General features: G+C 39.4%; 1 long non-coding RNA gene across 1 annotated transcript; it reads left to right on the plus strand.

The window, feature by feature from the left end:
* The first annotated feature begins 13,463 nt into the window (after positions 1-13,463).
* LOC102003597 lies at positions 13,464-24,484 on the plus strand. The gene is made up of 4 exons (XR_262434.2): positions 13,464-13,642; positions 18,456-18,645; positions 19,827-19,898; positions 24,031-24,484. It is a non-coding gene; the product is annotated as an uncharacterized LOC102003597 (long non-coding RNA).
* The last annotated feature ends 2,271 nt before the right edge of the window (positions 24,485-26,755 follow it).

Raw genomic sequence — 26,755 nt, forward strand, 5'->3', positions numbered from 1 at the left:
CTTTGTGAATCCCACCCACATCTGATTAAGTTGGTGGTCAACTCAACAAACTTCATCCCCAGCTTTGTCAGGGGCACTGCTAATAAATGGGGAGGCTTCTCTCACTTCTGCTTTTGCTTCATTGATTTCTAAAATGTGGATGAGTACAATCACAACCCAAACAAACAAAAACTAGCAACGGTTTTTAGTTCTGGCTCTGCCAACAACTTGCTGAAGAATTTCCTTTTTGGGAACAATTTAATGCACAGAAAGCACAACAGTCTCATTTGCACGTTCTGAGCTGTTAGGGACATATGAAGCAGTCCAGTGAGTTCTGCACTCCCTGCAGATTCAAGCTGGCTTCTGCACCCCCTGCCTTTATTTTATTATTTCTCAGTTGCTTCAGTATACAAGACGTATTGGGCCATGAAAAGATGGTCAATGTTCATTTTCCCAAACTCCCAGTCCCTAGGACAAGGATTTTGCATCTATCTCATCAAATGTCCTTAAGCTTGTTTTACTTCATATTTCATTAGAGCCAAAATCAATTGGTCTGTCCTTAATCAATTACCTAATTCCAAAGAAATGACCCAGGAATCCATTCCAGAAAAAAATAAAGTAGCACGCGGTAGCATTGAGATATCATAGCATAGTGAAATCCTAACAATTATATGGCAGCCTCCACTGGTAAAATGTCTCTTCCTAGGCTGACCATCATACCTGCTCCACATTCAGTTCTGTATCATCCCTAGTGTCACAGCAAGGTCACATGTTACCCTGTGTCTTGGTTACTTTCCTCTCCTTGCCGAGGCAAAATACCCAAAGCCCAAAATTAAGGAAGGAAAGGTTTATGTAGCTCGAACTTTGTGGAGGTTTCAGTCCATGCTCGGCTGGCTCCAAGGCAGGGTGGCACATGGCAGAGGACAACAGTTCATGGTGACAGAAGACAGCAAAAGCAGCAAGAGCACAAGGCGGGGAGAACAAACCTCTTCTCCTCCTTTATATTGTAAGCAGGCTATTCTCCACCCTCCCCACCCCTGGCGCAGGTGTGACACTCACACCATCTCCCCGCTGCACAGGCTCAGGATGTTTACAAAGTGAGGACCCTGCCCTGTGCTGAGTTGCTTATTAAACTTCTAAGCTTCTCAAGCTGACACAATGTATCAACCATTACACCCTGTGTGACCCACTCTTTCAAAAGTTGGTCCCTGGTGCCTGTTATGCAACACATGCAGAAATAATCATATCAGTGAATAATGGTCAAATGTTAATCACAGTATTTATTAGTATCATAATACGTTTTATTTGCTGAGTGCTTTAGGTGAATAAAAGAACTTTCATTGACAATATCTTACTTGGGCCTCCCAAAAGCCCTGTGTAAAGGTAGAGTACAAAGTATTGTTTTTGAAAAAACAGATTCAGAGAATTTGTAGTCTTGTAGTGTTCTTCGCTTTCGCTTTTTTTTCCCCCCAGTACGGGGAATCGAACTCACAACCTCAGGCTTGCCAGGCAGGCACTGTGCCCCTGAACTAAATCCCCAGCCCTGTAGTGTTCTTTGTAGTATAATTTGTAAGTGTGCTATATTCTGTTGAACTTTACAGTCCCAGGAAAAATAGTGGTAACGTTTTGTATGGTTACCTGAAATGGAAGAACCACAGCACATAGAGTTCTAAAAGCATTCAGTCAGAGCCTCTCTGGTGCATATGGAGAAACTGCAGGCCAGAGCTCAGCCCCACACAGGGAGCGCAGGATCCAAGCTTTCTGGCTCACAGGGGTGCTCTGCCCTGGCTGACTGCACCTGTGTACTTCGCAAACTTTCAGCCTGACATTTCATGTGAACTTCCTTTTGGCTCAAAGAAAGAAATTTGCATTTATAATTGACAACTATTTACTTTGATAAGATCTATTAACTTTTTCTAAGTAAATGTAGCATGTAATGATATCCTAAGATGGGTTTTTGTGTGACAATTCTGTAAGTTTTAAAATTTGCATTTTTATTTCCTAACATAAATTCAAACTTAAATTATCAAATAATAATAATAATAATAATAATAATAATATGTTCAAAATAATGACAGTCAAGTAGCAACAAATCACGAACATGCCCTTTTTGGCTTCTCTTTCTTCTAAGTCTCCAAAGTCTTGGAAGCTGCTCCATCATGCAGCAATTTGGAGACTTGGAGACACTAAGGACCACAGGGTCCACTCTCAACCAGTGGGAACAGTGATCAAGAATTCAGACAGTTTCTCAAAGGTCTCCAGCACAACTGTGTCTCAGAAGAATAAGAACACATTTCTGGCAGTCTTTGTGGAAACATGATCTGGTTCTGACACAACTGCTTAACTGCACTGTGTGATCCTGGATATAATATTAAAGTCTTCTGGGTCTGTTTCACAAAGAGTTAACACTATGAGCACCTTCTAACACAGCGCCTGTCTGCATTGGATCAATTGGATCAACTGCAATTGTTAGTTGTCTCAGGGCAAGCTACTTAATATACCTACCATAATTTGAGTTCTCCTGAAAGAACAGCCAGAGGTAAGAACATGGGTAAAGTTAAATTTTTTTAAATTTTTTAAAAGGTGGGGGCTGGAGCCACAAGAAGGAAAAGTGAGACTGGGGAGAATTCTGAAGCAGCAAAGCAGAGAATCTGTGGCCCAAAACCGACATGGGACCTTGGCAATATGCACAGAACCATACATCTAAAATGAGAGAACAGCACCAAAAAAGGGCATGTGGATCAATGGAACAGCATAGAAGAAACAGAAATGAACCCCAGCACATACAGCTATTTGATCTTTGCCAAAGGGTCCATAAACATACATTGGAGAAAAGATAGCCTCCTTAATAAATGGAGCTGGGAAAATCGAATATCCACATGCAGAAGATTGAGTCTGGCCCCATATATCTCACCATGTACTAACCTAAAATCAAAACGGATCAAGGATAGAAATGTTAAAACACACAATTTGCTGGAAGATGCAATAAGTGCAACTCTTGAAATCATATGCATAGGCAAGGACTTTTTGACTAAAACCCCAGTGGGCACGAGAAATAATGTTGAATATCAACAAATTGGTTCATGACACATTTTAAAAAAAACTTTTGCACAAGAAAAGAAACAACCAACAGAGTGAAGAGACAACTTACAGAATGGGAAAAAATTGCCAGTTATTTCTTGGTAAGAGGACTAACATCTAACATATATAAAGAACTCAAATAAAATGAGGCTTCACAAAGTAAAAGACTCACTCAAAAATGGACAGCCAAAATGAACAGATAATTATCAGAAGAAGAGGTACAAATGGCCAATAAATACACTTTTAAAATGCTCAACATTGCTGGCCATTAGGGAAATGCAAATTAAACTACACTGAGATACTATCTTATCTCAGAAAGAATGGCGATCATCAAAAGTCTAATAATAACAAATGCTGACAAGGATGGGGGGGGAGGAACTCTTCTCCATTGGTGGTGGGAATGTAAACTAGTACAATGACTATGGAAATCACTGTGGAGATTCTGCAAAAACTAAAAACAGAAACTCCATTGAACCCACTTATCCTCCTTCTAGATATCTTCCCAAGAGTTAAAGTCATCATATTACAGCAATACATGCATATCCATGTTTGTAGCAGTACAATTTATAATAGCTAGATCTTGGAAACAGTGTATATGTCTATAACAGATAAATGGATACAGAAAACATAATATTTATATACAGTGAAGTATTCTCTGCCATAAAGAAAGATTTTAGACATTCATAGGTAAATGGCTGCAAGTTCAGAACATAATGTTAAATGAAATGAGATACACAAGCTTAAATATCACATGGTTACACTTATATGAGACACTAAAAAAATGCTATATATATAAAGAAGACAGAGAAATAGGAAGTAGGGAGAAATTCAAATAATTCCCCAAATTACCTATTATGTTGTTTCAAAAATATTTTAATATACCTTAGTTTGTTTCATTTATACTACCAGTTTTTCTTAGCTCATTGAAAAGAAAGCTCTGTGCTATTTTCTGTTTGTTTCTTCTTTGTAAGAGAGAATCTTTTTGTCTATGTTTTATACTCTGAGTAACTACTTTGAAGATAATGATGCACAGTGTATTAACTATTGTTATCTTCTTACTGCTTTGTTATAAAGTTTTATTTTAGTTCTACTTGAAAAAGAACTAGGGGCTGGGGATTTAGCTCAGCGGCACAGCACCTGCCTGGCAAGCACAAGATCATGAGTTCGATTCCTGTTACCAGAAAAAAAAAAAAAAAAAAAGAATTAAAAAAAGATGAGATCACAACACAAAACTGTAATAAATGAATAAAATCTGCTGAGATCAGGTGCACCAGAGTGTGTAGTACATGGTCCCTCCACATTCATCTGTGATAGTCTTTAAGCCTTAGTTACTGCATCTGTGATAAAGGATTGCAATCAAACTTCGTTATAGAGTGATAACAGACATCACAGGCAAACTTTTGAAGAAATGTGTTAAACAGTGCAACGTATGATTTTCCTTGACTTCAGTTATAGAATAGAATTGAATACAGAGCAGAACTAATGGTGAGTCTCTCTAAAAAGTGATATTTTACTGATGAGATAGCTCCTAGTACACATGATAATATTAGTAGTAATGAGGATGATGGCTAGATGACATTATCATTTTTTTTTTTTTTAGACAAGGTTTCGCTATGCAGTTCAGGTTGGCCTTGAGCTCACTTTGTAGCCCAGGCTGGTCTCAAACTTGCAACGATCCTCCTGCCTCAGCCTCCTAAGTGCTAGGATTACAGGCGTGCACCACCGTGCCCAGCTAGATGACATTATCTTAAGATTATATAACTGTATTCATTGAGAGTGATGGTGAGTCAAAATGTTAATCATAGTAAATTATATCTGCCAAGTGCTTTGGGTGAGTCAAAGAACTTCAGGGACAAGTATTGTCTTCATTCTACAAACGAGGAAATAGTTCTCATGGGAATGACTGGTATCTTATATCAGGGTTATAAGTAAGGTCAATATTAATTCCAGTTAGAATCTCTATGGATTTAGTATAAGATAGTCATATTTTTATCTCACCTAAGGATCATTAGCATAATTATCACTATGATGTCTATCTTGTTGTGTAACTTCAGCAGAAACAACCATATCTTATTTGGGTTTTCCAGCAGCCTGTGAGACAGGCAAGGTGAGACGGGACAATGTCTTACTCAGGCAGAGATAATCAATTCATATTTGTGGTGGTAGATAATACACAATTGGACTGGCCTTCGGGTTTAAAGGCAAATGTCCTTGGATTGGTTTCAGCTCTTATTTTATTACAGCCAAATGAGCATTAATTGGTCTGCAGGAATTGACTCCTGTTATTAACCTATTATCTAATTCCAAAGAAATGGCCCAGAAATCCATTCCAGAAACAGAATGCAGTACTATCCGAGTGTTGCCGCCGCATGATACTGACAACAGACTCAGTGGATCAGCAAACGGAGGCTTCCTTCTCATTTTACCTCAGGCTCTGTTTTCAGGAGGATTTGAAATAAGGCATACAATTTTAATATTTGTGGGCTCTTTGTGTTTTATATTTTTAAGATTAATAGGTAAGTTGCCTTTTCATTACTATTTAATTTTAATTAACTAATATTTTATTGTTGGATAACTTATTAGTGGGTAATTTATTATTGCCCAATCTTTATAACTAATCAAAACTTTTATCTAGATCTAGCTATATGACTGAATGAGAAATAACTTATAGTTTCTTCTTCTAAGTTTAATAGCCACTAAAAAAATGTAGCGAATGATAACCCTATAAGTCTGTCATCACGTAATTAAAAGAACAAATTTATAAGACTAGGAACCCAAGGATCAGTATGTATATAGTTAATTTAGTGATTTATGAAATATTTAATCCATATAGTCTCCATATTTTTAGGTAAACTTTATATTTTGTATTCTCAATTATGTTAATATGCATTTTCTTAAGATAAAATCTGACTTTGTCATCTCATTAGTACCACATATGCACTTTTCTCTTTCTTAAAAATTCTTAGATTTTTTTTTAACAAGCTACATGGTAGATTCAAGCCTCAGTTCTACTATTATTTACTAGCTCTGTGACCTTAGGTAAATTACTGACATTCATTTCCCTCATTATAACAACAAATGCAAAACATTAGTACTCTTGTCTGCTACTTTGATAGCAGCAAATCTCTCTTCTGTTACTGTTTGGATCTTGAATGTTGCACAAACACTCATGGGTTTGGTCTCTGGGACTGTACTAGTTCAGGCTGGTAGAACATTTGAGGAGTGTGGACTACTGGGAGGTCTATAGGTCATAGGGAGAGTGCCCATGAAAAGGACTGTGGGAATGTAGGCCCCTCCTCACTTTCTTTTCCGCTTCCTCATGATGAGGTGAGCAATTTTGCTCTACCATGTGCTCCCACCATGATGTGCTGCCTTGCCACAGGCCCAAAGCAACAGGGCCAACCAGTCATAGATGAGAACCTCCAAAATTATGAGCCAAAATAAATCTTTTTTTGTATAAATTTATTTTCTCAGATATTTTGTTGTAGCAATAGAAAGCTGATTAACACACTTTTTATTGTGGTAGGAAAACGTCCTAAGAACAAAATTAAAATTGGCAAAGGTTTTTCTGACTATGGCTCCTTCCATATCTGCCTATATTTCTAGTGTAACAAAGCAACTGAAAAGTACTCATAGTTTGCTGAAGTTAAACCAAACCACAGAAATGTACTCCTAACTCAATTTTAAACAGAGATGACCATTGGCAATTATGTCTATAACAGATAATGAGATCATTTCTATTTAAAAAATGATAATCAAGTTGTGGAGTCTGAAATTCTTCTTCTTAGCAACTAATTGGAAAGTTATAGGATGAATGTTGATGCCAGGTTTTAAGATGTTGAGTCACTGCTTCACAGAGGAGCACTTGTCACAGAATTTAGTAAAGACATACATCTCAATAGATAGCGTTTCTGTCCTTTGGAGACATTCCCTACATTTCCAAGCTTTTTTAAGAGGAGACACATATGACACAAAGGTAGTTTTCTCTTGAGAAGACCAATAGCTACTTGAAAACAATGTACAGTTACTTTATCCAGAGAGAAAACCTAAACTTGGAATATAGGACTAAAACAATCATCTTTCACCTTCAAATTGTAAATGACTCAGGCTCTGTGAAAGTTCACAACTTGCTTGGAGTTGTAAACAATTAGAGCTTCATGTGTGGAGGACAACCTAAAATTGAGAGTACTGCCCTATTTTCAATTATGAAAGTTCAATAAATTAATACCAGTACAATACTACTTATGTAAAAATATTAGAAATATATAATTTAATTGCTCATACTTATTGTAATTAAAATAACAGAATTAATTTTTAACTGTGCCAAATATAAAATTGAACTCTCATGTTACTCATTGATACACTTAATGTTTTTACTCAAAAGCAATTATACAGGTACTTAGACACCTCTAGCATCCATTATTATTGCAATTGCTATCAATAGTGATAATAATATGTCACATAAGTAATTCAATTCAGTGGAGAAAAGGCTATCTTAGTTTAACAGAGAATACTTTCCAGTACCTAGAATAATAGAAATTGGGTAAAAGACTTTGGAGAGCTTTAGTGAATGGATAGGAATTACTGAACATTTCCAAATAGTAAGTTATAATTCAAAAGTGTAGTCACTCTGAGCTTATCATTACACATTGTTTGTATGTATCAAAATATCACAGTGTATCTTATAATGTTACACAATTATTATGTGTCAATTAAAAATAAAATACATTTTTAAAAGAGTAAAATTAACCTTCTTAAAAAATTGTATGCATGTCAACTCTTTGGAACTTGGTCCTTTTTTCCTAGATAAATGGTTTAAAAGGTGGCATTATGATAGCAAATTGTAGTCATAATATGACTGACTTGATATTTAAAGGACTTATCCCGGCCTCTGCCCTGGAAGAACACACTATGAGATGACAAAGTGAGGAGGGACAGAAAGGTGTTCTCTGTTTTCTCAGAACAGGGAAGTCAAAGCAAACTTCTGGCTTTTCTTCTGCTGCTCCTCTCATTTCCTAGTCTGCCCTCGCTGGTGTTGAAGTGTTCACCTCCTGTCTTGATAAAGAATCTAAGCCTGACCCGTCATCCTTCACAGTCATCTGAGAATGACCAACCCCACCGGTAATCTTTGTGGTATTTGAGCTTTTAATAGGACATTTAAAACCACTGATAATTGGACCGCTTTTAATAGGACATTTAAAACCACAGATAATTTCTGACTAGAAATTTTGCTGATCATCCAAGGAGGGAGAGAGAAAAAGAGCTCAGGTCCGGGCTGCCTCGTCGGCAGTCTGCCCTGCCCCTGAGTCTGTCCTTGGGCAGTGCCTCACCATGTCACCTGCCACCTCCCCCACTTTTCCTCATTTCCGGCCGCACAGTCTTCCTAATGTGTCTACAATTGCTCCCACTGCTTTGCAAGCGCAGAGGAGATTCCTGGGCGAAGAGCAGGAGGAGAGGCCGGACGCGGTGGGGTGGCCCTAGCATGACCTCACGCCAGCAAGGACTGCACTGCTGGGGACTTCAGGCTTTTTAAGGGTTCAGAACTGCCATCTTCAGAAGAAAACTGACACTGTTCTTAGTACATGTGTCGTTCTTCTTAGAGATAGAGACAAGTCGAATTGTACCCAGCAGCTGTCTTTTTTCACCACAAACCCCAAACTAGTCTAAAAGAATGAGTAATTGCAAAACATGGGCAAGCAGAACCCAACAATCCAGAGTTTCCAGGCGCGGTGCTTAGGGACTGGGGAGCAAGGCGAGTTTGGTACACAGTGGCCAAATACACACAGTGTGCTGCTGTCCTGGGTCTCTCCCTTACGTCCCCTTCGTCTCTCTGAACACTGAGGCCCTGAGAGCTGCTGAACTCTCTTCCATCCCCACCCCACTGCCCAAGCCAGCCCACATCCACCCAGCCACCCGCACCGCATTAGAGGGCTCTTTCTAAAACCACGACACTTGCCCACTTGAAGCTCTCAATGGCTTCTCATGGCCGCTTCCAAGGAGAGCCTGTTCATTTTAGCGCAGGAAACGCAGCTCCTTCCCAGCCTCCCCTGGCCCGAGTCTCCAGACCTTCCCCTGTCCTAATATCGTGTGCACACCCCACCACCAAGCCTTCTCCCTGCCTTTCCCTCTGCCTGGAGCTCTTCACTTTGCTCACCTGAGCTGCCCCCTGCTCTAAGGCAGAAATAACCGCTTTTTCTCTCCCCTTTTATTTTATGTGACACAAGACATTGCAATTCATTATGCCATGTAACATACTCTAGTTGTTTTTGTCTCCTTCTCTATATTTCAACTGAAGAAATCAACTCTATCCAACAGGGGCTGCATTGTTTCTGGGACATAAATGATGCACAATGATTCCAGATCAAACGGCAAGAACTGATGAAAGGAGTTAGAGTGAACTTAAACGAAGGGCGGACAGCAGAAGTAGCCAGGCGGAGGTGCCTTATTAAAATCCTAATGAGCTGAACCACTTGTAGCACAGGCATAACATCCTCCCCTAATTCTGTCTTCCAATTAATTCAAAGCAACATCTTGCCTGGTGGCTGGCAATTGTGAAGTTTTTGCATTTTGATCACTTCAACAGAAGATAAACATAAAGGGGAATATTTTGAGAAACTTGAATAAAAATGGTCAAACAAAACAATTAAAAATGATGTGAAGAATACATTTGACTGAAGACCACATAATAGAAAATTATATTGAATATCAATGAAAATAATAAAACTCTGACTGTGTGTATCATGGTTTAGTAAGAGTTTCTAAACCTACTAAATGGAACATCAGTCGGTTCATTCATTTGTCCTCTCATGCAGCTGTCGAGCGTTCGCTAGGTAGTAAGATTTTGTGGCCTTTGCCACCCAGAGGAAAGAAAGGCTCCCGGAACGTTTTCCAGGTCCTGAAGCAAGTAATATCCACAGCATTGTAACGGTTCCACAACCAAAAACAGCGCCACTGCTAAAAACATCCCATCCCTGCACGGCCCTTTATTTTCCGGTCATTTGTCTCTTCTGAAAGGAACGTCGAAATGAACTAGTGGACAGGATCATGAGCCCTCCTGTAGAAGCATCAGGTCTGAGCTTAGTTCTGGTGCTAAATTGCTGTTCCTTAGGTACTTTAAACCCAAGGAATGTTTTCGAGTCTATTTGCCAAGTTCTCCAATGTAGAAGTCTGAATATCATACCTCAGCCTAAGAAAACACCACTGAGCACCTCCTCTGCACAAGGTGGTGTTCTAAGGGCTCTGGGCAAGAATGGACTCAGTTCCTGCCCTCCAGCAGATGGTTGTGTGATGGGGTGTGCCTCCGTCTGTTCAGGCTGCCATAACAGGTGCAATGCCTGCTACAGAACAGTGTTTCAGTCAGCAGCAAATCACATACACCATGGGGGTCCCATAACATTATAATGAAACCGGAAAATTCCAAATATACGCACTGCGTGGGGCCTGTGCTGTTATAAGGTCCCAGCACAAGTTACTGACGTGTCCATGGTGATACTTTTCTGTATATTTAAAAAACCTATTGCTTGTCAGTCATATGAAAGTTTAGCACAGTTATGTAGAGTACTTAACAATATATGACAATGTTACCAGTTTATGTTTTTGCCATGCCTTTTAATGTTATTTTAGAGAACCTTCCACCTATAAAAGTTTGTTGTAAAAGAGCCTGCCGTGCTATGTAGGCAGAAGCCCCACACACCGCATTTTCACTGCAACTTTTGATTGCATCATTTCCCCTTATGCCTCATTTAATCTCATGTTGTTTTGCTAATCATGGCCCTAGAGCAATAAGCTGGAACATATGGATGTCATATAACCCAGGTGAGCGGTAAGGTTGGTTTGTGTAAGTACACCCTACGGTAGGCGCACATAATGGCAACACGCCTGATGGTGCATTTCTCAAAATGCATCCCTCTTGTTAACAAACTCCTAACAGTGTGCCACATAGTCTGTGGCATTCAACAATAAACTTTTATTACTCCAATAGCTCTGAGGGAAATTTCTAAAGCAAAGCTCCAAAAAACATTTGAACAGTAAGCTTTTCTTTCTTTTTTGTCGTGGGTGATGGTAGGAACATATAGATACTTAGGATGAATTTGAAGGACCATGTTTATTGGTATACACAAGTTTTAGTTCTGTGACAAGAAGTTATATTGCAATTATTCACATTTTACAAATCAAAGTAGAGATGCAGTGTATCTTGTTTATCCTCTCTCCAAATGCTGGGCCATTAATGTTTAACTGATCTTCTTCACCTCTGAGGGTTGAGAAGATTTTCTTGTCTAGGTCTTTCACATGTGTGTGCTGCTGTCCAGTTTGAAGATGTAGGGGTTAACGGGACAAGGCATCATAGCTTGGCTTTAATTTAGTGAGATCACACTGCCAAGTCTGTTTCTTCGCGTTGTGATTTAGGAACTTGACTTTCTCAGTTTACCAAAAACGTCTTCAGAGTTAAGTCAATAGTACTTGGTTGTTTTGCATCAATTTATGATAATCTGAGTTGCTCTTTTACAATGATAGATATGGTCACATCTGCCCTCTGGAAAGCACTTCCTGGTTTCAAGATAGCTTTAAGTCTCTGTGGAAATAAATCACTGAACACAGTCAGAGTGAAGAGAGGATGAGAAATATAACAGGATATCTCAGGAATCTAAATGAACCACTTTAACTAAGTAGGGTACAGCTCATCACTGAGTTTATTGTAATATTTTTTATTAGAGAAGTTAGGAAACAGGAGTGTAGCTCAGTGGAGAGCACTTGTTTATCATGAACAGGAGTGGGTGCTGTCATGATGGTTGATCTTGTCAACTTGATTGGATTAAACACTCCTGGAGTGGTGATTAGATCCAAAGTACTTCCACTTCATCAGTGTATTAATCCACTGATGAGAGCACAGTTTGATGGCGTTACTGAGATTTGAGGAGGACTTTGGGGGCGGGGTCTAGATGAAGAGAATGCATACTTGGGGCTCAGATTCCGGGCTATTTCTGTCCCTGCCCCTTCCGTGCTGGTTCTTTCATTCTCTCTGACTCCTGGCTGCCAGGAGGTGAGCAGCCCTCCCCTGCATATCCCACTACCATCCTGTTTTTGCCTTGGAGCCAGCTGACTGTGGGCTGAAATCTCTGAAACTATGAACCAAAGAAAATCTCTCCTTCTCTAAGTTGTTTTTCCCGGGTATTTGGTCACAGCAACGGAAAGCTGATCACTACAGATGTTAAAATCACTCAGATAAATTCGCTCAGGGACCCTTTGAACCCTCTACCCCTACCTTTAAATTTTTTCTACTTTTTGTACCTGTGTTGATTGTTTCAGTTTTGTGCCACTTTCCCAGTCCATGCTGTGCCACCTTACAGAAGTAGTTTGCCCTGAATGAGGTAAATCAGACAACTCCATGCAAGTAGCTATTTTTAAAACTTGTATTTTCCTTGCTAAGAAAACTGTGAAAACACTGCTGCAGAAAATTAAAGAAATAATGTAGCTATTATCATAGATCCCAGCCATTTATATTTCGCCCCTGTATTGGTTTGGTCTCCATAAAACTCCCTTACAAAGCCTCCAAAGGGATCTTGAGACAGTAAGCGCAGTCATACCAGAGGACTGTTTGGGTTCTTAAGACGTTTCTCCCTCTGGAGTGGACACGTTCCAGCTGCAGACTTCCTTATTAAGTTGATCGGAAAATGTCTTTATGTTTGATTTATAGCCATGACTAAAGGCCATGTTTTCCATTTGCAGGCAGGGTGTACTCATTTTGTTTTCACTAAATTTTTTAAAACATTCTTGATTTATAGCAAGCATAGAGTGAGTGAGGAATTCATAAGAATATTTTCCTATTCCTTGCAGTTATAACCTCATGTATAATGCACACGTAAAGCCCAAACCAACTTATTATGTTATATTTCATCCCTTGGTTCAGTCTCACATCACTTTCAGCTTCCTATGTTCTTTAGTCCGTAGACACAATTTGTGTTGAGATCTAGGAGATAACAGCCTCTACCATCAAGCAAGAATGATTTGAAGCCTTTCCAAATTTTAGGTCCCTTTCCTTCTCCACACCTTGAGGAGTTTCAGAGTGGTAAGACAGCAGGGGCTATGGCGCCTCACCCAGATGCCTCCTCCTGCGCCTCTGACATGCTTCTGCTCCCCTCCAGTTGCTGGTACCTGCACTATTTTCCTGAGAACGTTTCTAGAGTGAGGTGCTCTTCCCACTAACCAAATGGCAGATGAGGAGAAGGGATGAGGAAATTAATATTTCTGCAAACTTTCAATCAGAGATGATGGGACTTGATGTACAAATACCCAACAACCCCTCCTCTAGTGTGGGTAGCCGTGAGAGTGTGTTACACCATCCCCCCAAGCTCACCGCAGCCCTGAGCTCCAACTGCGCATGGTCCTTACTGGATTAACGGCTCTTCACTGCTTCGCTCACCCCGTCTTATCACCCGCCTCCCCTCACCATCAGTGTTTCTTGTGCCTCCTAAGCTATTTGGACTTTGATCCTTATCTCAAAGTCAGCTTCTGGGAAACCCAAACTAAGATGTGAAATAATGCAGAAGAGGAAATTCTCTAGCTATAAGACCAATCAAATCATGTAGGTATAATGAATATTGTGCCTGGCACATAACAATAATTGTCCTATGAATTTTGTTTGTTTGTTTGTTTTGTTTTGCTTTGGTACCGGGAATCGAACTCAGGACCTCACGCTTGCCAGGCAGGTGCTTTCGCTGCTGAGCTATATCCCCGGCCTCTATGAATGTTTTTTGAATTATCAGTACTTGCAGTCCTCCTCTCAAGTGGTGGAAAATCTGGTGGGAAAGGCTGACATGCAAACCATGAGGCTTTAACGCAGTGCAGCTGGGGCCATAAGGGAAGTTTGAGGAACTTCCTGCCGGGGCACGGAGGTAAGCCGACAGTGCTGTGGGGCGGGGTCAGGGCCGGGGAAGGGGCTTCAGGAGGAGTTTTACTGACTGGTAACGTTAGGTGGGGAAGTTAGGAAAGAGCACTAAAAAAAGGAGAGAGAAACGGGGAGAGAGAGAGCTTGGAATACTGACATAGAAGGACAATAGAGCTGAAATATGGGCTTCAGGAAGCGGTGGCTCAGATGACATGGTGATAAGTCATAAAGGTCGCATCATACAGAGCTGGCCCCATCCTGTGGGTGACAGGGAGACATCAAAGATCCTTAAGAAAAGGACTAACATCTTTGTATTAGCAGATCTTGGACCCCGATCTGTCTGGAATAACAATAGGGTACTGAAGACTGTCCTTAGAGCTCAGTTTACACAGGTGGAGCAGTTGAATGTAGTGGTTAAGTAAGTGGAGTGCTTTGATTTTCATCCCAGCTCTGCCATTCATTAATTATGTGACTATAATAACTAACATTTATCGAATCAGCTTGGCTCCTAGCACTGTTTGAAGTGTTTTATATGTGCTGGATCATTTAATCACTTGTCCTTCAGATTCTTTATCCATACGATGGATGTAACATTATTTTATGTTAGTGGAATATTATACTATAACAATATTTTATGTAGGTATCTCACAGAGCAGTCGTATAAATGAATTAGTTTGCATAAACATCTTAAAACAATGCTCCTAGTCCACAGCAGATGCTCAATAATGCTATTACTATTGTTGCATCTGCCCTGGTACTTTTAGAAAAACTCAGATAAGGGGAAATCAATGGCTTTACCATACATGAGTTTAGGCATTACTGAATAGCATCCCTGGCATTCACCTGCTCCCAAGAAGGCACTGCAAGTGATTTTGAAGAAAAATATGATGTAATACAGTATCACACAGTCTTACTTTTTTCACACAGAATTTGGGTCCATTGAGAAGGCTGTGTGCTATTGAGACCAAACTCCGCGGAGCGCTGTCCATTAGCGGAAGTGCTGAAGGAGTTAGAGTAAGTTATTGAGCAACCAAGGCACCCAAGCAGTGTCCTAGACTCTAGAGGAATAAAAACAAGAAGCAGAAAATTAACAGTGCATCCCAGGATCAGGATCTGCAGCAGTGAATTGCTTGATTTGTCCAATTCCAAGGAAGTTTCACTCTATTAAGCTGTCTAGGAGGCCTCCAGGGAGCAACCTGGAAGCAGCTCAGGCTGGGAAAAAGACTCATATGACTTTGTGAAAAGAGCTGCTAAGGTTCCGTCTAAAAAGACCTTACTCCTAAATCTTCAGGTTATTTCTGGATATCCTGATTGAGGCAGCTGAGCCATCTTGAAAGGTTGTAGGGTCTGTGGGATGAAAACTTATTAAGTTTTTTAATCTAGACACCTTATGAAATTGCAGATTCAGAATTATGAATGTGAGCTCTAGGCACCCAATTTCTAATTACAATTTGGCCTTCAAATACCCAAAAACAAATGAGTCTGGAAAGAGAAAGATATACTTATAATATGATTTAATTTTCACATTCATGCCTTGAACTGTGTCTTAGTTACTTTTTTCGTTGCTGAGACAAAAGACCTGACACCCACAAGTTAAGGGAGGAAAGGTTTATGTATCTCACAGTTTGTGGAGGTTTCAGTCCATAATCTGGTGGCTCCAAGGCAGGGTGGCACATGGCAAAGGAGCAACCCTTCTTGGGCGTGGAAGACAGCAAAAGCAACAAGGACCTTACAGCATATTCCTGGACCTTTTATACTCGTATCCAGGCTACTGGGATTAGGGCAGTGCCAAACCAATCAGTGCACTGATTTAGGGAGCACACATCCTTAATCCCAACATCACACCCTCTAGATTCAGCAACCTCTGAGAAAAAGCCCATCTAAGGCTGCTTGAGGCTTAGGGGGACATCTAGATACACTCCATAACAAAGTGCTTTGTAACTTTCTCAGGAAAGCATTGCATGACTGTGTTGCATACTCCTAAAAAGTACCTTTCTTGATTTTTGCCTTTTTCATTAATCGTTTCTATAGTGTGATAAGCAAAAGTTGAGGTGAAACTCGACTTTCTCAAGAAAGCATGATGAACTTGACTGAATCTCGAGAAACTTCATATTGACAAATAACCTGGCTGGGTTACTTTCTGCTTTCCTTAAAACAAGGGGAGAAGACGATGCACCATTGATTTTACCACTTATCTATTTTGGGGGTGTATTCATGCCCGTGGCTCCCTGATTTAGATCAAGGGATCTTTTCAGTTTTGTATTCTTCCTTCCACCCGGTAGCTTCTACACTGTGAAAAACGATTCTTTCTGTTGAGATATAATAATTGTTGGATACTGAGAATTATACTGAGTATCCTCAAGAATTTAGAAGTAAGAAAAGTGAAGTTGAAATGAACCCTTAGTAAGTCAGAAGAAAGATGTCTAAAGTAAAGGAGACAATATGATATAATTCCAGACAAGACCCAAGGAGATATTAAGTATTCCATTTTCTTTCACAATCCAGTTGTACAAGGCTGCATCCACTCTGTGATGGAGATGGAGCCCCACTGACTAGCTCACTATCTACCCCAACATCCTTTTAGTCAGGCTTCCTTTCCCAAAGAGGTCAAGAAGTCAAAACATTCCCAAGAGTCTTTTGCATCTAAAGGTCCAGACGTGAGTAGGATTCTACCAGCCAGATGCACTTTGAAGATGTTTGAAGTGGAGAGACAGGTGGAATGCAGTGGCTACTTTTGGCTGTGTGTCTTGTAGAAGAGAAACATGGTCTGGTCCCATTCAACAGGTTGCTTCCTGATTGCATTAGGAGTAGCAGCTACCTTGACAGCCTCCTTCTTGTGGTATGGCTTTGGATACTTCTGGATTCTCAGGTTGAAGTCTGTTATTTCAGCCTTCTCAGTGTTACCTGCGTGAGCTTCTTGTCTAGCTTCTTAATGTCCCAAACAAAGACATCCAAGAGCAGCAGGACAGCAAGAGTAGCGAGTATACAGGATCAATGATTTATTTGAAAGAATGATACAAGATACACTGCACAGGGTGAGACAGCACCAGTGAGAAGAGCTCAGGGCATTGGTACTGAGGGGGCTTGGTGTTAAGGGTTTCAAGCCTTAGGGTTTAGTGTGGGATTGAGGTTATGTCTCTTGCCAAGGCGTGGCTTAACTCAGGACCCCTGTGGGGCAGTGGAGTTTTTGACTTTTTATGGTCTGCAGAGGAATTGTCATGGTGTCCAAAGCCCACAGCAGGAGTCAGGTCAAACCCATATAATCAATGGCACTGTAGTTAGGGTTGGAATCAATCAAGGATTGCAGAAAGATCGCAGGCACTGCTTTGGCTACATGCTGTTTACCACTTGTATAACCTCTCTCTTAATTTTATGTCTGAAAAATAGTATTTCAAACAGTGGTAAGGATTAACTAAACTAATATTTATAAACATCTTGGGACAGTATTTAGTGTATAGTAAGTGCTCAAAAAAGATTCATTGGCATCCTCATCAAGGTCTGAGTTTGGTAGACAATTGTCTTAAGATCACAAGTTCTCTTTTCAGGCTCCTGCTGGAAGAATGGTCCAGAGACAAAGCTGGTCAGCTCAGCTGGTTGCATTTGCCTGAAATTCCTTTATGGAGGGCTAGATCTGGCATAGCACTGCCACTTAGTATCAGTGGAGACAGTGAAGTAGAATGATTATGAGATATTAATTACTGATTTTTCTTTCCCTAGATTCCACCCATCAAAAGTCAAAGAATATTCCTAGTCAGTTCACTGAAACATGGTTATCTTTATTTTGTAAGAGATTGGGCCACTTTTGGCGTATAGTAGAAATCCACCGTTAATATGTCATTGTATAAATTTCTATCACTGATGCAATAAATTCAGTCATCTTTCACCCCCTTCCTTCCTGTCCCCTGAAAACAACTGTAAGTAGTTAAACTGAATGAAATGGAAAAGGTCAGAAACTGATTCATGCTTCATCAACCACCCACAAAAAAGAATGTTCTAGGCCAAGGTTCCTGTCACCTCACCTCAAACCCAATGAGGTGTCCTGTTTCCTCTGTCATCATTTCTGAAATGGTAAGGCCCAGATAGATAACCTGAAAACCTTCTTAAAATGAAGATTCTGAGTCTTTAAGTCTAGGTAGGGCTTGAAACTCTACATTTCTATCGAGCTGTCAGGTGAAGTCAATGCTGCGGTCCAAGGATCCCACTCTTAGTGGCACCTAGGCCCTCACTAATTAATTAGTCCAAGGGGACTCTTCTGCGCCTGCCTACCCAAGCCCTTTCTTAAATTCTGGCCTCTAGATTCATGGTTCTCAGCTCTGGCTGCACATTACAATCACCTGGGAGCCTGGCCTTCACCTACAGATAATTGGTTTGGAATATGTGGGTGGAGGAAGGCAAAATGTAAAGCTAAAAAAAGTTCTGAGAAAAATTAGACTTTGAACTCCTCTGCATTATCAATGAACTTCCTCCTGGGCACTGTTATCCCATAGAATAATCTTGCCTTCTGATCCAGATTCGCAGTAGGAGGTCAACAAAGTGGGACTCTTTGCATGTTCCATGAGGATATATAGCTGCATGCATTCAAGATGGTGTTGAGCCAGAATATTTCTCAAATGTAATCCTAAAACATGACCTTGGAAGAAAACTAGGTTCAGGAATCTAGGAATGCTACTTTACTCTGACCCTGACAAAGAGACAAATAGGTAAGTTTTTATTTGGGGGAAAACTTTATAAATATATAATCCTGTTCCTGGAATACTATGTTCTACTTATGGTGATAAGACATGTTGCCCTGAACTACTCAAACCCTCCACATTCCAAAGAAAACTTAAACGGGGAAGTAACCTTGGGGTCTTTGAAATATCCTGCCCCATAAGAACAGCTTTGTACCCAGAGGGTCCTGGGCCAGACATCAGTTTGACCTGTGGTGGGCCAGAAGTCTTTGTAATTAAGGTCAGCCATACCTACATAATTGACCTGCAAAAATAACCCCAGATGCCAAGGCTCAGGTGAGCCTCCTGGTGAAATCCCTCACACATGTTGGAGAATTGCTTGGAGAATGAAATGCATCCTCACACAACTCTACTGAAAGGGGACACCCGGAAGCTTCTGCATAATTTCTCCGGGACTTTGTCCCAAGCACTTTTCTCATTCGCTAACTTTAGTCTTTATCCTTTCTCTGCAGTAAGCACTAATCATGTGTATAAGAGCTTTTCTGAGTTCTGTGAGTCCTTGCAAATCATCCAACCCAAGGATGTTCCTAGGGATGCCCCACAGAACATGTAACAGGCAAGACTAATCAATCCTAAGTCTCCCCGTGAGCTAGTTTCTTTAGAAGATGATCCAGGAAACGGAAGAAAAGGAGACAAGGACATGTTATCAAGCTGATCATTTGTGGATGACTGAAGTTTGATGAGTTGGGATATTCTGAAGAGCTGTAAAATATGACTCCGTGAAGGAGAGGTAGCAGCATTTATTAACCTCCCTCCCAGCTCCTTACCAGGATTTTTTTCAAGAACATAATGATTCCCTTAAACTTTCAGCATTTAGATTGTGTATGCCTGGGTGTGCTGCATTCTGTGGCAGCAAAGCACCAGAGCAGAAGGCAAAAGTACTTTGCAGAATCAGGGTAAGGGCCTGTCAGGTTTTGCCTGTGCACAGCGAGTTGTGATGGTAACGCCAGCTGTACTCTGCACACCCCTTGCACTGTGAGATCTATTTGTACTCTTCACTAAGTCCAAAACTCAAAGCGGTGATAGGTCACGAACTACCCAAAAACTCAATTCAGGAAACTCAACGGAACAGGTTACAGTCTACATTGCCGCAAATGACTCCAAGGCTGTAGTTGATATTTACTCTCTGTTTCCTCTTGCACCCTCTCTAGATTTGCCCACAATAGGCCCGCACCAAGCCTGGCAGAGTACAAGCTGAACTAGGGAAGCTGTTACGAGAGGAAGTAAGTAAGCCTCCAGAGTCTGTGAAATGTGAACGTGTGAAATGTCTTATATTTTTACTTCAGTTCAGATGGATCCACTCTCTGGTTCTGCTGGACCCCAAGCATGAGAAACATTGCTGGTTGGATAAATAATTGTTTTGAGAGTCACTATTAATGGAGGAATGTGCTGAATCCTTTATGTATGTTGAGGTAGAAAAAAAAAAGGTTGAAACCTACTAATCTAGAAAGCAACTAATGTGATATTTGAAAGCAATTTTAACATAAAACTTTCTGGAGAATAAATATCTTTTTTTGAGAATAAATATCTTGACTGTGTTACAATTAAAAGCCTGGCACAATGGTGCACGCCTCTAGTGCCGCCTACTTGGGAGGCTGGGGTAGGAGGACTACTTGAGGCCAGGATTTGGGGACTAGACTAGACAACACAGCGAGACCTGGTAACAAATACATACATACATACAGATAATCTGTAATTTTTGAAACAAAAGTACTTTTTATGTTTAAGTTAACCCTGTCATTTTCTTAGCATGTCTGGCAGAATCCTGTTTCATGTTGCAATCATACCTACAACTCAGTTCATGAACAGAAGCATTTGGCAAAATTTTGCTTCTGTTCAAGAACTTTGCATCAGGTTATGAACATGAACCTGGCCATCTTTCCCAGAATTATGGGATGAATTCAGTTCATGAACCGAGGTACCACTGTATTTCTAAGTTGTCTTATTTCAAGACAATAAAATAAAACTTTTATGCCATCCTTTTCAAAATAAAATCACTAATGTGACTTAGATTTAGGAAAAGCTCAGGACACACACACACACACACACACATCAAAACTTATTATTTAAGTTTTGATTTAAATTAAATCCTATTTAGGAAGTTAAAACTCAGTTTGAGGTTAGATTTACATCAGGCTCAGGAACTGGTTTCCTTTTTTAAGTTTTTAGAAGAAAACATATTATACATATTTACTGGATACATTATGGTAATTTGGTACATATTTATAATGCGTAATAAGTCAGGGAAATAAGCATCCATTCTTTGAACATTAATTGTTTTTGCATGATTAGAATTTCATATGTTTCTGGTCACTTTGGAATATACCGTAGGTTGTTTTAACCGATAGTTATGCTACTGCGCTACATAAAAGTCAGAACTAATCCTCCTGCATTTCTGTGCACCTTATTGGGCTTCCTTACAACCCGCCTACTCCTGTCCTTTCCAGTATCTGGTTAACTATTCCATTCTTTTCTACGAGCTCAACTTTTTGGTTTCCACAAATAAGTGAGAACTCAGGGTATTTGCTTTTCTATGCCTACCTTATTTCACTTAATACAACGATCTCCAGTTCCACCTAAGCTGCTATGTATGACAGAATTTCATTGTTTTCTACAGCTCAATAATATTTCGTATATCACCTTGTCTTTATCCATTCTTTCACTGCTGAGTATGTAGATTAGTTCTGTATTTTAGCACTATTGTGAACAGTGCTATAATAAGCATAGAAGTTTAATTTTTGGACATAAATATTTTGTGTCTTTGCGTATATACCCAGTAGTAGAACTGCTGGATCATATGGTAGTTCTAGTTTTAGTTTGCTCAGGAATCTCTATACTGTTTTTCATAGTAGCTATAATAATTTACGTTCTTAACAACACTATATAAATCTTCAGACGGGATTTATTTCTTTCTCGCTCTAAATAGATAACCAGGTCAAATATATCCAGACAAGTTAGGAAGTATCACATTCACATTATGAGGATAAATCCCATAAGAGATACACATTTGAAAGTATTTAGTATTTTGTTTAAAAATAAAGATAAGATCAAACTAGGATATAAATTTTGTTATCGTTGATATTGCATTAATATTATTATTTTTCAGATCTATAATTTTTATCTGAAACCCTTACGCCAAATGTGTTTCAGAATTATAAAAATACTTATAATACCATAAATTTATCATGTGTTACCTGACAACCCCTACTTTGTCTGGGGAAGAGTCCTGTAATGAACACAATACTCATTTTTTTAAGAGTAACAAATATTCATTGAGAGAAAGAAAGCTTCTGTCTAAGAGGGACGGAAGGGGTTCCCAGGTGGTTGGCCTGGGGAACTTGCTTCTCAAGGGAGCTTTATAGAGTAAAACCATGAGGTAAGGTGGATATAAAGTGAGAAAAAACTGTAGTTAACTAATAAGATTTCAAGTCGCTTAGGTAATATGGATTAAATAGGGATCAAATGGGGAAGCAAGTCACCTAGGAAGTGCACATGGATGAACAAGGACTTTCCAGGAAGGAGCAGGTTAGGGAGGTTTTGGTCCTCCACCCAAGGTGATGGAGGTCTTTTTGTTTTTCTTGTGGTGTGTGTGTGTGTTGTTTGTCAGTTTTTTGTCTTGGGTTTCACTGCGCAGTTCAGGCTGGATTTGAACTCACTTTGTAGCCCAGGCTGGCCTCAAACTCGCAGTGATCCTTCTGCCTCAGCCTTCTGAAGAACACACACACACATATATATATATTTATCTTTGTGAGACAGGCTCTCACTATGTAGCCCAGGCTGGCCTCGAACTCCCAACAGTCCTCCTGCCTCGGGTTCCCAAGTGCTGGGATTACAGGTGTTTGCCACTGTGCCCGGCTACACATTAATACTTATGCAGCAAGATATATGAATATTTACTCTAAATGGGAAAAAGAAGAACCATGAATAGTCTTTATATCTCAAGCCAAGTTTTATCACCAAGTGAATTCAGGTCAGGTCAGGTTTTACTGCTAAATGACTTATGAAAATGTAGTTTAGGGCTTTTCAGATTTCAACATTTTGTTGTTATTGTTCCTTTAAAATGTTTTTATCTTTATCAGTATATGTTTGCGGTATGTAATGATCACATCCATCTTGGGGAGCTGATGCCTGTAGAAAACACATCTGAATTCCCTTATATCCCCTCCTCACCCCCAGTTTCTGGTCCTCCTCCTAGTTGCATCCTATCTTTTTGGATTTCAAAATGATGACACTGGTTTGCAGACGCTGTCGTCATCACTACCGTATAACTCAGGCTTGGATTGTGCTGGGTAAATACCACCCACGCCCAGAATGTTTGTTCGGCACCGGTGGGGACCCCACTCAGGGCAGAAACGAAACAGGCTTTCTGGTTACACAGTGCTAGGTCTGAGTGCAGACTCTGCCGTTTACCATGTGTCCTTGAGAAAGCCACTTACCCTCCACAGCTCCACTTGTCCCATCTATATAATATTTACTGTGACTCTGTGGAACCCTGAACAGTCCCCATGGTTATTCCCTGAGAGCTTATGAGACCACAGTCTTGTGACTATCACCAAACAATATCATTGTGCTCACAAAATGTAGGAAATTGATAACCACACCCAACTGCTTGTCCACAAATCTACTGCCACTCCGAAGTTATGGGCATAGCCTGGATGGTGAAACTTTTAAAGAACAGTTGCTCAAAGAGCAATTATACTGAGAAATGACATGCTTGGTTCGTTTCACCGCCTCAAATTCAACACCTCTTGCCCACTTAAGCAGAAATCCAAACTTTTTGTTTCTATATATGCAGCCAAATCTTGCTTTGGGCGCAGTACATCCATGAAAAAATGCCAAATATGAGACTAAAATATGAGGCTTAGCCTGGACTTTTGATTAATTCTCCAAGAGACTGAGGAAAACTAGTAAATAATTTTTAGATAATGGCAGTCAAGGCAAGGTAACTTTAAATATTTAAATGTGCAGAAAGTTCATTCATAAAATAAACGTAAAAGCTTTACATTTTCACGTCTAAGTTACTTAGACTCCAGTGTAAGAAGGGCACTTAGAAATAACATTCCATTGATGTTATTTTTAACATAATTCATGAGAAGACATCTTTGTGATGTTTAAGAGTCCTTCCGTTGGAGAGGTACAGGATTTGGGCACTGTCTAGCGCCATTTACATTTACCGTAATCACTTATAATCCATCCGAATTCAAGTTAAAAGCAGTTCATGAATCTAGAATTGAACACAATGAAGTTAAATAACTCAGGACGCCTGGAGTGTAGTTTTTTGGCATGTAAGATTCTAAAGTGAGTGAAAATGTATTTCAAGATTTCACAATTAACAACCAAAATGTAACACTTCAGTTCTATCCCAGACTTGGAGAACTAAAGTGACTCTCATGAAATCATATTCTCACAAAGAAGACCACAGAGTGAAAACACCAATCAAACCTTGCGAAGAAAGGAGAGATTATCCACCTGTTATCTTTGTAAGTTTTAAATGAGTACTATGTGTGCTTGGAAATGAAAAACTGCTGTTAGAGCTACTGCGAATAGGAGCCTTCTAGTCCTTGTTCCAAGCAGATGTAAGTAACTGCCTTAGAAATGATGCTTAGCACGAGCTGTTTTCTCTGGACTGTATTCTGAGGTAACAAAATGGATGGTCAGTTGTCGTGGGTGACTGGGGCTAGGTAGTGTTCTTATTGTGCTTTTGTAAACTTATAGATGAGAATGTCAATTATTTGGCAGGTGGAATATCACTAATAAATATAAGACCCAACTTCTAAGACAATAAGAGAATAAAAATTAGAAGTCTACTTCCCAAGATGTGTCTTTATCTTTTATTCTTCAATGGTCAGAAGTAAGTTTCCCTAAGATGTAAAAATAATGCTACTGACTTAATAAAGTTTGATTGTAACGGCTTTAAGTAGTTTTCATATTCCTGCAATATTAAGGTGCCTACAGGCGGAAAAGAAGTTCCGTTGTTCATGAATTCTACCTTTCCCAGGGATTCTCCCAAAGATGGAATGAACAAGTGACGCAGTCAGGATCTCCTAAGAATTGGTATTTCTCCTAAGAAAGCACAGAATCGCCTGTGCTAGTCAGAAAAGCACTAAAATGATCAAATTTTCTCACTGTTAAGACTTATCACTGGAAAAATCAAATCATGGAGCAATAATATCATAACATTACTGAATATAACATTTATATTCTGTAGATTCTTTTTAAACAGAATATTGACGTTTTGAAGAAGTTGTGTGCAGTAGAAGGCTCTCATATCTTCTGTGTTCTGAGACAGTTATTTGCCAAGAAGCAGCACTTACGGGACAATGATACAAGTTCGAGGAGGAAGTACTATGGCTGGTTCAACAGCTTAAATACTTGGTTCCTTTTCATTTACTGTTTTTATTTTTGAGGTTAGGAAACTTTTTATTGGAAATAAAAAGGAGACCAGTTCCTGGATTTCCAGATGGGGTCTGGGGTGGGTCTCCTTTTAAAAAAATGTGTATGTTTTTCAAGTTTTAATATTATTAATAACATTTGATATTGTGAATTTAATATTTAATATTATGAATCATATATAATATTATGAATATTTTAAATGTAGAATTAGTGAGAAAAGTTTAATGAACCCCTAGGTACCCATCCCCCAGTTACAAAGCCGACCACTCGTGGCTTCTTTTTTTTTCTTTTTTCTTTTTTCTTTTTTCTTTTTTTAAATCTAACTCAAGCTCACACCTTGCTTGTCTCTCCCACTGGTTTTTATGAAGCAAGTTCCAATAACATGTAATTTAATGTATAGAAAATGTGGTATTATCCCTAAATAATGAAGAAGTGTAAAACACATATGGAAACATATATGTACAATGTCTTTATTATACCTTAAGAGTAGTAATATAGAAAAATTAGAATAAAAGGTTGAATTTGGTGAGTATATGTAGCAAGTGGAACTTTCATACAATGTTACTGAGAGTGTAAAATAATGTAATTACTTTGCAGCTTCTCATAAAGTTAAATATACATCTCTCTTATCTTCTAGCAGTTTTACTTCTAAAAATCTCAAAGAAATAAAAATATATATTAAAAAAATTTTGTGCAATAATCCTTATAATATTTATTTATTTATTTATGATGTCTCCAAACTAAAACCACCCAAGTACCCATGAATAGGTTTTTTTCTAAGTGGAATATTTACAGATAATAATAATACTGAGTAATATATAGGAATAAACTATTAATATGGGCAACTATGTGAATGGAACTCACATGCAGTATTTTGATTCATATCCACCAGAATGGTTATAATCAAAACAATAATAATGAGTGTTGGCAAAGACATGGAGAAATAAAAGCCTTCCTGGTGGGCATGTAAAATAGTACAGTCACTTTAGAAAATAGTTTGGCAGTTTCTCAAAAAGTTAAACTTAAATTTGTCACATGGCCCAGTAATTCCTCTCCTGGTTATCTACCCAAGAAAAAATTTTAAAAAGGTATGCAAGGGTTTCCACATGAATGTTATGTAAGTATTATTTATAGTAGATGGAAATGCAAACAACCTAAATGCTCATCAATAGATCAGTGGATAAGTAAACTGTAGTACATGTGTCTATAGTGTTAGGGCGAAAATTCAGGCTGTATTCTGCAAGAGACCAAAGAGAACAAAGTTTTAATTTAGACCAGTCACCTCTCATCCCAACTTGCAAGTCAGAGAAGTGGGAGTGGACCTGCCTTTGTTCCCAACTTATATACATTTTTGGTTTCCATGGTAACAGATTGGAATGCTGTAGCCCTGGCCACATGTTGTTTTCCTTGTGCCACGTAACCGGGTCAAGCTCAACCACATGAACCCAACTACAGTGATATTTGCTTTCTGTACTCTGTTCTATATGTCCCCTTGAGATAACCGTACATTTCCTTTATGGTTACAATGTTTATCTAGGGCCAGGGAAGGGCTGAAACAACCCAGGCAGGGCCATAGGTGGTTATCTGGGCCCTGGTGTTCTTTGTCTTTGGAGAAGAATTCCAGGGCTAAGTCAGGACTGCAAAGTTAACTCTTTACAACCCCTCTGGGATGTTTCTCAAGACACAT

Source organism: Chinchilla lanigera, unplaced genomic scaffold, assembly GCF_000276665.1.
Source record: "Chinchilla lanigera isolate Chin_1 unplaced genomic scaffold, ChiLan1.0 scaffold00046, whole genome shotgun sequence".
NCBI lineage: Eukaryota > Metazoa > Chordata > Mammalia > Rodentia > Chinchillidae > Chinchilla > Chinchilla lanigera.